The sequence below is a fragment of the Neocloeon triangulifer genome, unplaced genomic scaffold, assembly GCF_031216515.1.
Source record: "Neocloeon triangulifer isolate White Clay Creek 2 clone unplaced genomic scaffold, ASM3121651v1 ptg000004l, whole genome shotgun sequence".
In the NCBI taxonomy this organism is placed as follows: Eukaryota; Metazoa; Arthropoda; class Insecta; order Ephemeroptera; family Baetidae; genus Neocloeon; species Neocloeon triangulifer.
Window position 1 is genome coordinate 2432410 of NW_026775547.1, and position 11689 is coordinate 2444098.

The window sequence follows — 11689 nt, forward strand, 5'->3', positions numbered from 1 at the left end:
CAGATAATGACCGTGAACCAATTAAGTGCTTTTTTATCATGATCAACAATATTACATTAATCTTGTTTAGAACTTTTGTTGTTTTTATTCCAAAAATTCATCTGCCATAGGAAAAAAATTGAAGAATATAAATTTGTAATTGAACGGTTGCAAATAAATTTGAATATTATTCACTGATTATTCTTATTTGACTTGCATTTCATCCATAATTGCAATAATTTTGATAAAAATTAAGAATTGGATGCAATTTTGTATATTATTATATTTTAAATTATAATTAAGGTAAAAGTCATACCCGGCCTGACTTAACCCTTCATGTAATTTGAATGGCGAGGGTCCAGGCTAGGCTTTTGGATCGCCTTATTTTTGTCAAAGTTACTGAAAATGCTGAAAATGGCTTAAGTTAGATTGAATTTTTCAATTAATGTAAAATAAATTAATCCCCGGGTGAATGACGAGTTCATTTTCAATGGTTTATTTATAACGTCAACCATATTTAATTTATTTTTGAACTTTTTTATTGTTTTTTTTTTCAATAAAATTATGACATGACTTTACATTAAAACTGGCTAAAATACATTGACATTGCTTTGCTTTTCAACACTAATTATATGATAATCCGTTTTTTCTTTGAATTTAATGAAGATAGTGAAGATACAAATTTTCGTGTGTTTAGAGGATCGCGTCTTTTCCCCCAAATTTTCCTCTCAAATGTTATTTAGCCTCTCCTCTCTTCAGAATCTTTCACTCTTGTCTGCTTTTAATTAGCCCGCGCACTGGGCGAAGTTTTTCCATCAATGACGTGCTCTCACTACTCTCGGGTTTGGTTATTTTTTCGCGCAAAAAGGCCAATCAATGTGGGAGGCGAAGATTTATAAGTGGATTACTAGTTTTATCGCGGCGAAGGTCGATTTTAAGTGCTAAAGAGACGCGCGAGGAGGCTTCTCTTAATTTACCGACTTTTTTAATTACACACGTACGAGATATATAGGGCGAGGTGGAACCATTAACGAAGGCAAAAGCATCAGGAGGTGAGTGTGCGCCACTCGGGCCGAAATAATAACTCGATAATCTGTGATAAGGGAGCTCATTAAATTAATTAAAGAGTGGAATAACCACTCGTCACAGCTCAAGAGTTATCAACAGGAGCATCCTTTTGCACGACACCAAAAGATTCATACATATACTGTGGTAATTAAGCATTTTTCCTAAAAAAAGGCGACTCTTTGGACCAAAGTAATAAAAATTTTGACGAAAAGTTTTTTTTAATAAAAAAGTCAAAATACGTTAATTTGTTTTGATCAAATTTATAATGGAATTTGCTATGTGAATTTTGTTCTGAAGATGAAAACCTATCGAGGAGTAGCTGAATTTTAATTTAAACATTATGGAAGTTTGACTTTTCTATTTTATTACATTTCCAAAAGATTTGACCAAATTACAAAGCCATTTCGTGAAAAAGAAAAAAAAAATTAATCGTGAGGTCACAAAGGGCAATAATATTGCTTAAACTTAAAATATTATTTTAAGTTTCAAATCATTTTTATTAATGTATCAACAGGCATTTTCACTACCCACAATTCAGGAGTTCCCTTGTACATTTTACATTATCATTAATATTATATTATCTTCCTTATTTTGAGCTGAACTCAGAAATCAGACATATAGCACGTAGGATTAATTTCAATTTATACGATAGTGAACATTGCAAACGCTATAAATAAATTTTTTACTTATCATAAACATTGTTTATTTGATGGCTCCATGCACATTATAGTGACTTACAAAAAAAAATACAGTCATTTTATATAATTAAAAAAAAATAAATTTATTATATTTCTAATTTATATATTTGTTAATTAATAATTTAAAATAATGTCGGTACTTATTTTAATACTAAAATAAACACAAATTTTTTAAACACTACAGAATATACAATTGTTGTTGTCAACGGCTTTTTACCAATTTTTAACAAAAGCAAAATTTATTAATTAAATTGAGAGTGGGAATAGCAATAATTTCAGTCTTAATTAAAAATCCACTGCAACGCGATTAAAGATTGGCTGATTCCACGCCATTTATAATGTGAAAATTCTAAAAATTTCGTGGATAAGTTGTTTTTGGTTCATCATGTTTTAATTGAGACCTGTTGAAATTTGCAGAGATACATTTGCACGGAATGAATTTCTGTGGGATTAAAAACAAAACAAAAGAATCCAAAACCCTTTTCTACACCGTCCAAGTCAATAGAGATTCAATTGGGGAGTGGATTTAAAAATACCGCGTACTTGCGCCCAAAATGATTTCAACGCCGGTTTAAGGCAAATTTATGGGCTCCATCTTGAATTGTTCCTGCTTTTTGAGAAAAATCCAAAATTTCCATCTCGCTTATTCGGTGGCGTTGACCGAGATAGTATTTTGTGAGCTGCTCTCTCAGCTGTTCAGCGAGTCTTAATGCATTATTTATGACTTAAGCGAATGGTAATTTTATTGATCCGGCACCGCACACGCCGCCGGAGAGCAAATTTGAATTCACACATAAATGAAGGTCAGTTTCGATCGAAATTCAAATCGGTTGCACCCGGCGGCAGCGAAACTTCTTGAAACACAAAGGAAATTTTCTATAAACGCTCGGCGATCTCTCTGATTTTGATCTTGTGGAAATCTGCACGTCGGCCGCGGACGATTTATTTTCGATTTCTCCGTGGCCGCGGCGTCTCTCGTCGGATCGCATCTCGCACAATCTGCCGCTTTACGTATAAAACCAGTTGAAAATTTATGGGTTGATTCCATTTAAAAGCGGCGCGAGGATGATGTTGTAATTTCACAAAATAAGATGCAAAAGGCGAGGGGCTGGTTTTATAAAATGTGTGGCAATCGCCGAGCCGCTATTTCACTCGGCCGGGATCTATCTTTCAGTGGTCGCATAAATCAAGCCGCTGTCGAACTTTATGTTGCTGCTTTTCGATTCAATTCAGCAGCACACACAGGCGTCTGCAGGTAAAGAGCCATGGCCGACTCTCGCCGAGTGTCTGCGCGGCTGAAAACAGTAGCTAAAAACTTATTGAGAGACCACTCCCTGATTCCAACAAGCGACAATCACACAATCACTTTGGACAACACCGCATTTTTTTTTGCACTAGGACCAAATATTCAAAACCCGTTAAAAATCCCAAACCCAAAGGTGCAGACAAAAATGCATATTAATTTAGCCGTGCCTTGAACTTTTATGTTTTATTTTTTTCCAGCCAAATAAATTTTAAAGTACTCATATTTGGACTATGAAATAAGTATCGAGTATCGGTCATAATGGAAATTTAATTACTTAAACGAAGATTATCCAAAGGAGAATGGAATTTTAATTTCTTATAAATGAACTTCCAGAGAAGTCAAATTAATAAATAAACAAAATAAAAAAATTAATAAAACAAAAAAATTTTGTTTGCATAAATACACAGTATGTATTAAAAATTAACAATATTAAACCAAATTATCAATATAATGGTAGATAAATTGAAAAAAAGAAACAAAGTATAAAAAAAAAAACAATAAAATTGGTAATATTAATATTGTGTTACATATTTTTTTTTTTAACAATAATTGGGATTACATTTTTTTTGTTAAAATATTTTAAGTATCTTAAAATTGCAGAAGCACGCCCATGAAAAAAAGAACAATACAACATAAGTGGGCAACAATCAAACAATTCTCTTTATTTCATTACTTAAAGAAGAATTTGCTTCAAATTTACATCTTGAATTGGGCACAACAAGATTATTTAAAAACTTACCCCAAATTCCAAATTCACACACTTTTTGTCCGGTTTTGTCTTTCTTTAATTTATATCATTTTAAAAATTAGGTAGAGAAATTCTTTATTACGGAAGAGCATGATTTTAATTTGAAGTGCGTGCTGTATTATTTGATTTTTGTGTATTGCCTTGATGTTGTGTAGATCAATGTATTAAATGGAGAAGAAATAAATAATAAGGTATACGCAGAACTAACCGATAACCAAAACCAAACAATATTCAAAGCTGTGATTTTACGTATTTTCAACAAGACATACAACAAAAATTGGTGAAAATTTATTCACTGATGCACATGGATTATGATTCTGTCAATACACATCAATTTTCCTAACATTATTCAAATTAAATTTTTTTATTTTTTATTTTTTTTTTTATTATCAGTTTTTAAAATACATACTTATTAGCAACTTATCACTTTGATAAACCGTAAAGACAAGCTGATTATAAAACTAATTTAATTTTGAATGCATTTCTCATAATGTAGTTTATAAACATATTGACAAATAAATTGTAAATTGAATTTAAAAAAAGATTTTATGTTTAATAATAATCTGAAAAATGCAACATTGTGTTCGCTTCAAAATCAATATTGCTTTGAGTATAATTAAAACACAAGCAAGATTTTCAATTTCCTGTATATATAAATGTATTCAATATTCTCACGTATATATTGCGAGAGTATAACCACTTCTTCACTTACTTACAACTTGCCGGAGCGTTTTATAACGTATGTGATTGGAATTCATCTGCATCGTTCGCAAAGGTGTGTGTATAATAATTTATGCGCGCGGCTAGATTCGCGAGAGGTGCCATTAAGGAGCTGCTCTGTTATCTGGTGTTGCGAGTCGAGAGCCGAAAATTGTCTCGTTTAAAGAATGTCACCGTGGCGGCGGTGGCGGTGGAATTAAAATATACGAGCGTGTCCAAAATGCTGTAGAGCCTCTCGACGGCTGCGTTTATCTAATTAAGATTTAATTCCTCGCGTGGGCACGCAAAAGAGCGGGTTTAAATTTATGCTAGAGAGGCCGCAAATGATTTGCTTAATCAAAATTAATGCTCGCGATGACAGATTGCTGGAAAAAGCGAGTTTCTCTCTCCACGAGAGACGAATAAATATATAAATTCTCATCAGAATACATGCATGGTTTTATTAAGGGGTAGTTAGCGAGTGCAAATCCTTCACGGGTGGATGCACCGCAACCCCCGGGGGTTGCGTCGGCCGCGAGGGATGATGCATAACCAGACCTGACCGGGCGGAAGAAAAGAAAATATTATCATAACTTAATTTAATGCCCGCGGAAAAGTGGCAGCGCACATGCTTCATTTTCGCCGCCGTTAGCCACGCTCGGTTGAAATTATGGAACTTTTATTTCGTTGTAATTTAATTAAGACGCTTATAGATGGTTCTGAATTATATCGTCGTAAAACGGATATGATTTAATTCTATCGAGTAGAAATAACACTCTCAACTGGAAGTTATGGCTTCATTTAATTCAATGTGAACATGACTTTTATTTAAAAAAGTGATGCATTAATTTTTCTTATATAATTTCACTGAAGAAAATCTAACTAACATACTTTATTATTTTATTTGGTTTTAGCTAAAGAATAATAGTAAATTTTTTTCATACAAGAAAATAATTAACTTTTTTTAATCAAATAAATGATATAGATTGTATAAATGAAGTATTGTGATTTATAATCAAATACAAGTAATTTAAATTTTCCAATTTTTACCAATAAAAATGAATAAATCACAAATAATGTATAATTAAAAAGACTGATTTAATTAAATTATAAAATTTGCTACAAAACAGATTTTCGTAATAGAAAAGGAACTTCTTTTATCATAATGTACAGAGTTATCGAGTAGGAGAAGAATTTTTGTATTTTTTTTTATCTATTCTAATCAAAAGAATTTGATAACATGTACACAATCAACAATAAGCTTCTTTTTTTAATCTCTCTCTCAGCTTTAATCTTTTAAAAACCACTTTAAATTTGAAAATTGTCTTTTTTTTAAAGTGATTTTACTTATTTATTTATTTTTATTAAATTAGAAATAACAAAATACAAGTTTTTTAAATAAAAAAGTCGGGCGTTCATTTGGACGGTCGCAGTTGATTTGACGTGGGCTATGCGCCGCTCTCGCCATAAATGAAGGGTGCGAACGCAGCCAGAGGGTTATGTCAAATCTAATCACTCAAAACTGCACGGCGGGGTGAGAGTGTGCAGGGGGTGGGCGGCGGCTCGCGCTTTGTGTGTGTCTGCTGGGGTGGCAAATGAAGCATGCACCCCTTGTTCTTTCTTCTTTAGATATTTTGGTTATTTCATTGGTTACGCGTGTCCAGTGTAGTGTGATCCGTCTCTATCCATCCATTATTTGGGCCCCGCTGCTTGCGGCGCTCAAACTGTCATCATGAGCTGCTAATATTTCCTCCCTTTGCCGACGTGCCGACCGCGCCAACACATTCGCAATAATTCCTTCTCTCTTTGCAAAAAGACAAGAAGAAAATTCCACCTATTTCAAATATAAGAAGAAAAAAAAACATAAATTGAAACTTACAATTAATTAATTTTTTTTTTTTAAAATATAATTATTCTTTTTCGCCTATTCCTTTTGGTAATTTTAATAAAATTTGAATACTTTTTAAAAATTAAAGTATTTCATAATCATAAATAAACTCAGATCATGTGATTGCTAGAATCTGTAATGTTATTGAAAAAAAAAATTAAAATTTTGCAATTTTGTACAGCGAGTTTTCAGGAATATTCTCACAATGAGTGCTAATGACATATATTTTTTTTAATTTATTCCAAAACTTCTGATCATGGAACTTTTGAAATGATTTGTTTTGCTGAATTATTTTTTAACATTTTTTATTTTGCATTTTTTTATGTTTCACAAAAAAAAACTTTATTGCGGAGGCATGCATATGGGTTGTTTTTAAGTAAAAATTGATTTTGAATTAAAGATCTTGACAATATACTATAAGTAAATGTTACTACAATTTTAAAAAAATATGTAAAATATTATAATTTCATTTTAATTCTCCAACAGAATTTGAAAAATAGCCCGCTTTAAACTTTTTCAGAGACTCTTATGTGCAAAAAAACGAATTTATCTTGACATTTCAACTTGATTTGAGGTCGAATTAAAATATAATTAATTAATCATTATAAATATTGAGATCCATCTTATATTTTTTCCAACAAATTATCTGGTTGAATTTTCATTTATTTACTTTTTGAGTTGTGATATGGATAGTAATGCATTAAAAGACTTTGCAAATTGAAAGGGACGGGTCGACTGGTAGTTCATTAGAGCAGTGGCGTCACCGTACCGCTTTTAAAATGACAAGTGACAATTATCGTTTTATTATGTTGAACTTGAGTCGCGTGCGTCCTTCGAGCCGGCAGAGCGCGGCGTGCGCTGGGGCGATTTATATTTGCGCATGAGGTGCCGACGACAATCGCCAAAAGGATTAGCTGTCACGCAGGAAATTAATATTATTTCATTTCAAATTCAAGCCGCTGGGCAAATACATTACTCAGCAGCTCGAAAATTGTATTTAGACGGCGGGGGGAGCGAATGCAGACTGTGCCGCCGCACCCTGCCACTTTTGACGCTGCGAAATTTTCCCTCGCCCAATGCAAATATCAAGGGAAAACGATAAAAGAAAAATCGCCGCAACCGAGTGGAGAGTTTTTTTTCTACCGACCACGGGCTTAGAAAGCGTTTTATCTGGCGAGTGGATCTGTTTGTTTTTCAGCTCGTCACAAGACTAGTCAATTAGCGAGATGGCAGTGATAAAGGTCTTGCTGATCTTGCGGATAAAAGCTCGAAACCTGTGACCACCCCGATTGAAACGGCTCCCGCTGCCCGGCCTAAGCTCCATGCAAATCGCGCGCGTTCATTGCTTTTTTCTAATGGCCTTATGAAAACATCTGGTTTAAAACATAGAGGATTAAATTTTGAAAAATTATTTTTGTCATTGCAATATTTCGTGGCTGCTTTTATATTAAAAGTATTCATTATTTATTCTCGGTAAGTAAAGAATGGGAAAAAGAAAAGAGGGAGGTTTCTTTGGCAATCAGCAGATATTTGAATCCAACATCAAGGGAGACTTTGGAGAGATTTTAAGATTTATGAAATTTATTTGATTTAACATTAATTATTTTTTAATTTTTGCAAAACATTTGACTAAATAAATTGAAGTTTTTCCAATGCAACGATAAATGAATGCCATTTCTTAGTAAACAATCTAGATTAAAAGTACAGTAATATTAAAAATTAAAATATAATATTATATATTTTCTTTAGTTTAAAACTGCATTTTATTTAATTTAATTATTTTACAGAAAAATTATCTATAAATAATTATATTATTAAAAATTAAAAATTTACTATATGATGTAGTATACTGGTGAAAAAGCACAATAATTATACTAATTGATAACTGCTTTATGAAAAGAAAAATAATGTAATTTAATTATATTTCTTATATTCGCAACACAGTCAGAATATCAATCGAAATTCACACAATAGCTTCTTTTCTTTCGCGTGGGGTTTTTTTTTAATTTTTCTTAATTAAATTCATAGATTTTAAATTACTAAAAGTATAAAATAATTAAATCAAAATGCCAAGATTTTGATAGCCTTATAGCTATAGGTCTGGTAGCGGCCTGAAGCCGGCTGGGCTAAGTGAAGCACTAGGTTTGGTTGATAGTAATTTGAATTATTCCATGCGGTAATGCCAATTGTCCGCACAGTTTTTTAAAAGCTGAGTAAGTAGTATAATTAATAATTAAGCTTTATTTCAAAATAGTGAAAAGTGAATTAAATGGTATTTTATTTCTTTCCATTAGTGTTGACAAACATGTAAACAACATATTTTATTTCAGATGCACTAATTAAAATAATTAATTTAAACTTTTTCATATTATTTTTTCTTTTAATTTATAACTTAAATATAAATCCTAAGTAAGATATCCCCCTAACAAATTCTTTTGCACCTGAGATATCAATCGACTAATTATTCAAACTTAATTTAGCTCAGTTCCTGTCCATCATTGTTATCACAACTTATCACCGGAATCAAAAAAATTAAAATGCAAAAGCGCAGCGTGCGACACGCGGGCCGAAAAAGCTGATTTCGTATCGTGAAATTTTAAATTTTCAGCGTAATGTAGACGATGAGGAATCTGGGTGTGTTGTAAATATTTTTCGCTAGACCGTTTTAACATATTCAAGCGTATAGGAAACGATGTAATTTGCGACGAGAGGCGTTTGTAGGAGAAGCATGTACGGAAAAATAGCTACTGGAATACACTGTGACTGATTAGTATGTATCAGAAGGAGGGATCTTTCTTTAATACTGCGGGACGCTTTTTAGGGGAAATGACGTCACATAAAAATATAAACGGTCCTCTGAGCCGTATATATATGAAATAATGTCACGCGATAACAGGCCAAATAACACACACACGCAGTCTGTTAAGTCTGTACACAATAAAAATCTTTATCTTTCCGCCCGATGACCTCCTCTTTTTCTCTCTCGCTCCCCCTCTAATTATTTTTATTTTTCCCTAAATGGCGGATATTTCGTGAATTTCACTCTTATCGCATTTGAATTAGGAAATTCGTGATGGCCGCGCGCTTGTTTTCACGCACTGCTGAGACACACCAATGGCCGAGCGTGGGAGTGCAAACGAATTTTCAGCTTCTGTTCTTTTGTCACTCGGGTGCCGTGTGTGTGTGACTGGCAGCTTTTTGAATAATTGGCTCTCTGCGGCCCGCACGAAATGCCGATCAGGTCCGCAAACAAAAGATAAAGCGCTCGCTTCTATAAAGCCGGCGCCAGCCAGGACCTTGCGAGATAATTTCAACCTCTTTGATAATATGGCAGATTTTCAAAAAAGCTTTGCCAAATGTGGCTGACATCGTTGTCAAGGTGTTTAAATTTTGGCAAGGAATTCTCCTTTGAGAACTAATGAAACTCTTTAGAACATTTAAATTTGGATCAATGAACACTATCATGCAGTTTTCAATAACAATATTATTCAGATAAATAAATTTTCAATTGATTTTAATTAAGGAGAGAGCAATCAAAAAACCAATTTCTCAGTTACGGTTTCCCTTCTTCTACCAAAACTCTACTGTAAAGTTCCAACTATTTATAACACTGGTCGTGAATAATAAAGTTACTGAGATAAAACTTTTTGATTTTATATTAAAATTAATGAAAATATTACAAATTATAGTTGAAGCGTTAAAAATAACTATAATTCTGTTATTATTTAGAAAATAACAATAAAATACAGTAAAAATGTATTTATAAGATTTCATGAAACAAATATTAATTTCTTAAACCTCACAAATTCATATACTTTTAAATTTCTAATTATCTTATGCCCTTACTACAAGTAAAATAAATAACGTATAGCAAGAAATTAGTTTTTATACAAAGTCTTAAAAACCTGTACGTTCCACTGACTGAAAAAAGAACCCTGCTCAGCTCTCAGCTATCACTAATCATTTTGATTTAATACTAATGAAAAGTTTTTGATATCGCAAAAATCAACTCATAATTTACTTGACAAATTCAAATATTATTGTGACAAAAAGGAATTTAATAACACACTTAGCAAACTGCACACTGGTTAAAATATTTTTCTAAAATTAATTAATTAATTATTTGTCCGATTTATTTTAAATTGGAAATTTCTTTAACACGATATTTGCTCTTGATCAAATATACAAAAAAAATCCGCATGCTTGTGCAATGTGCAGTGTATTTTTTGTGCTGACGGTAGCATCATAGCGCCGTGTACACTCCGCTCTCATGTGCTTTGTTTCAAGCGGTGGAGCGAGTGGTGGGGTGGGGGGTCACCGCGGAGGAACAGGGGCACGTCCTTGCTCGGTGCTCGTCGGCAGGGCAGGCGGAGCGCCGGTCCTTGGCGACCCCAGCCGGACCGAATTGCAGACTGTCTGAACCATCCCACCCTCGGAACTAATTGCAAAGGAAAGAAAGGTCCGTTCGACGAGAGAGAGAGAAAGCGACTCACCTTGCTTGCGTGTCGGCGGCGGCCATGTTGGTGAGCACGTGGTCCTCCGTCCGGCGGTGCAGTATCGCCGGTGGGCAGGGGTGCGGCGTCCGGGGGTCCTGCCGAGGCGTCGTTCACGACCGGAGTGTGGTCCCAATTCGTGCGAGGGAAAAGCACCAAGTGAGCGAAAGAGCGAGCGGGGCTGAGCGAGCGAGCGAGCAAGTCTGTCTTTCTCCTCTCATCTGCAAGTCCTAACACAGCTAATTATCAAGTTAATGCGGCCGTCGAGGAGCGGCCGGGGGTGCTGTTCGCCTCGGCGGGCTGCCAGAGGCAAAAAAGCAGCCACCAGCACCCGAGGAACACTTTTGAGGAGGGCGTGGAGAGGCGAGAGCGAGAGAGAGAGAGAGAGATGGTACATTGATATTATAAGTCCCTTCAATCGCTGTATTCATTTGTAAACTAACCAGGGAGGCCTCATGCAACTTTCATACAATTTAAAGTGCCGTTATTCGGCTCGCTGTAGTGCTGGTTGCCGCCTTTTCATGGCGAACGCGAATAATTTCATAAAGATTATGCGGCAGCCGAGCGAATTTCACCACGCCGTGGAGGGGGGCACTTATTATATATTTATTATTCTCGAAATTATTCTACGGGCGGCGGAGGCGCTCCCACCTCCGCGCCGAGGCCGGGGGATGAGAGGATTCCTCGGCAGTCATGTATTATGTATTCGAATATATAAATATACGCGCCGTAGAATTTCAAATTATTGCGTTAGAGGCTCGCAGGCGTATTAAGAAGAACCACCCCGGCGTTTAAGTTGGAAATGAAAAT

General features: G+C 34.5%; 1 long non-coding RNA gene across 1 annotated transcript in view; it reads right to left on the reverse strand.

Moving 5' to 3' along the window:
- The window catches only part of LOC132193506 (uncharacterized), a 54170-nt gene extending 42874 nt beyond the window's left edge, over window positions 1-11296 (reverse strand). The window contains exon 1 of the long non-coding RNA XR_009441462.1: window positions 10880-11296. This is a non-coding gene — a long non-coding RNA (uncharacterized LOC132193506). The remainder of the gene's footprint in view (window positions 1-10879) is intronic.
- Between the last annotated feature and the right edge of the window lie 393 nt (window positions 11297-11689).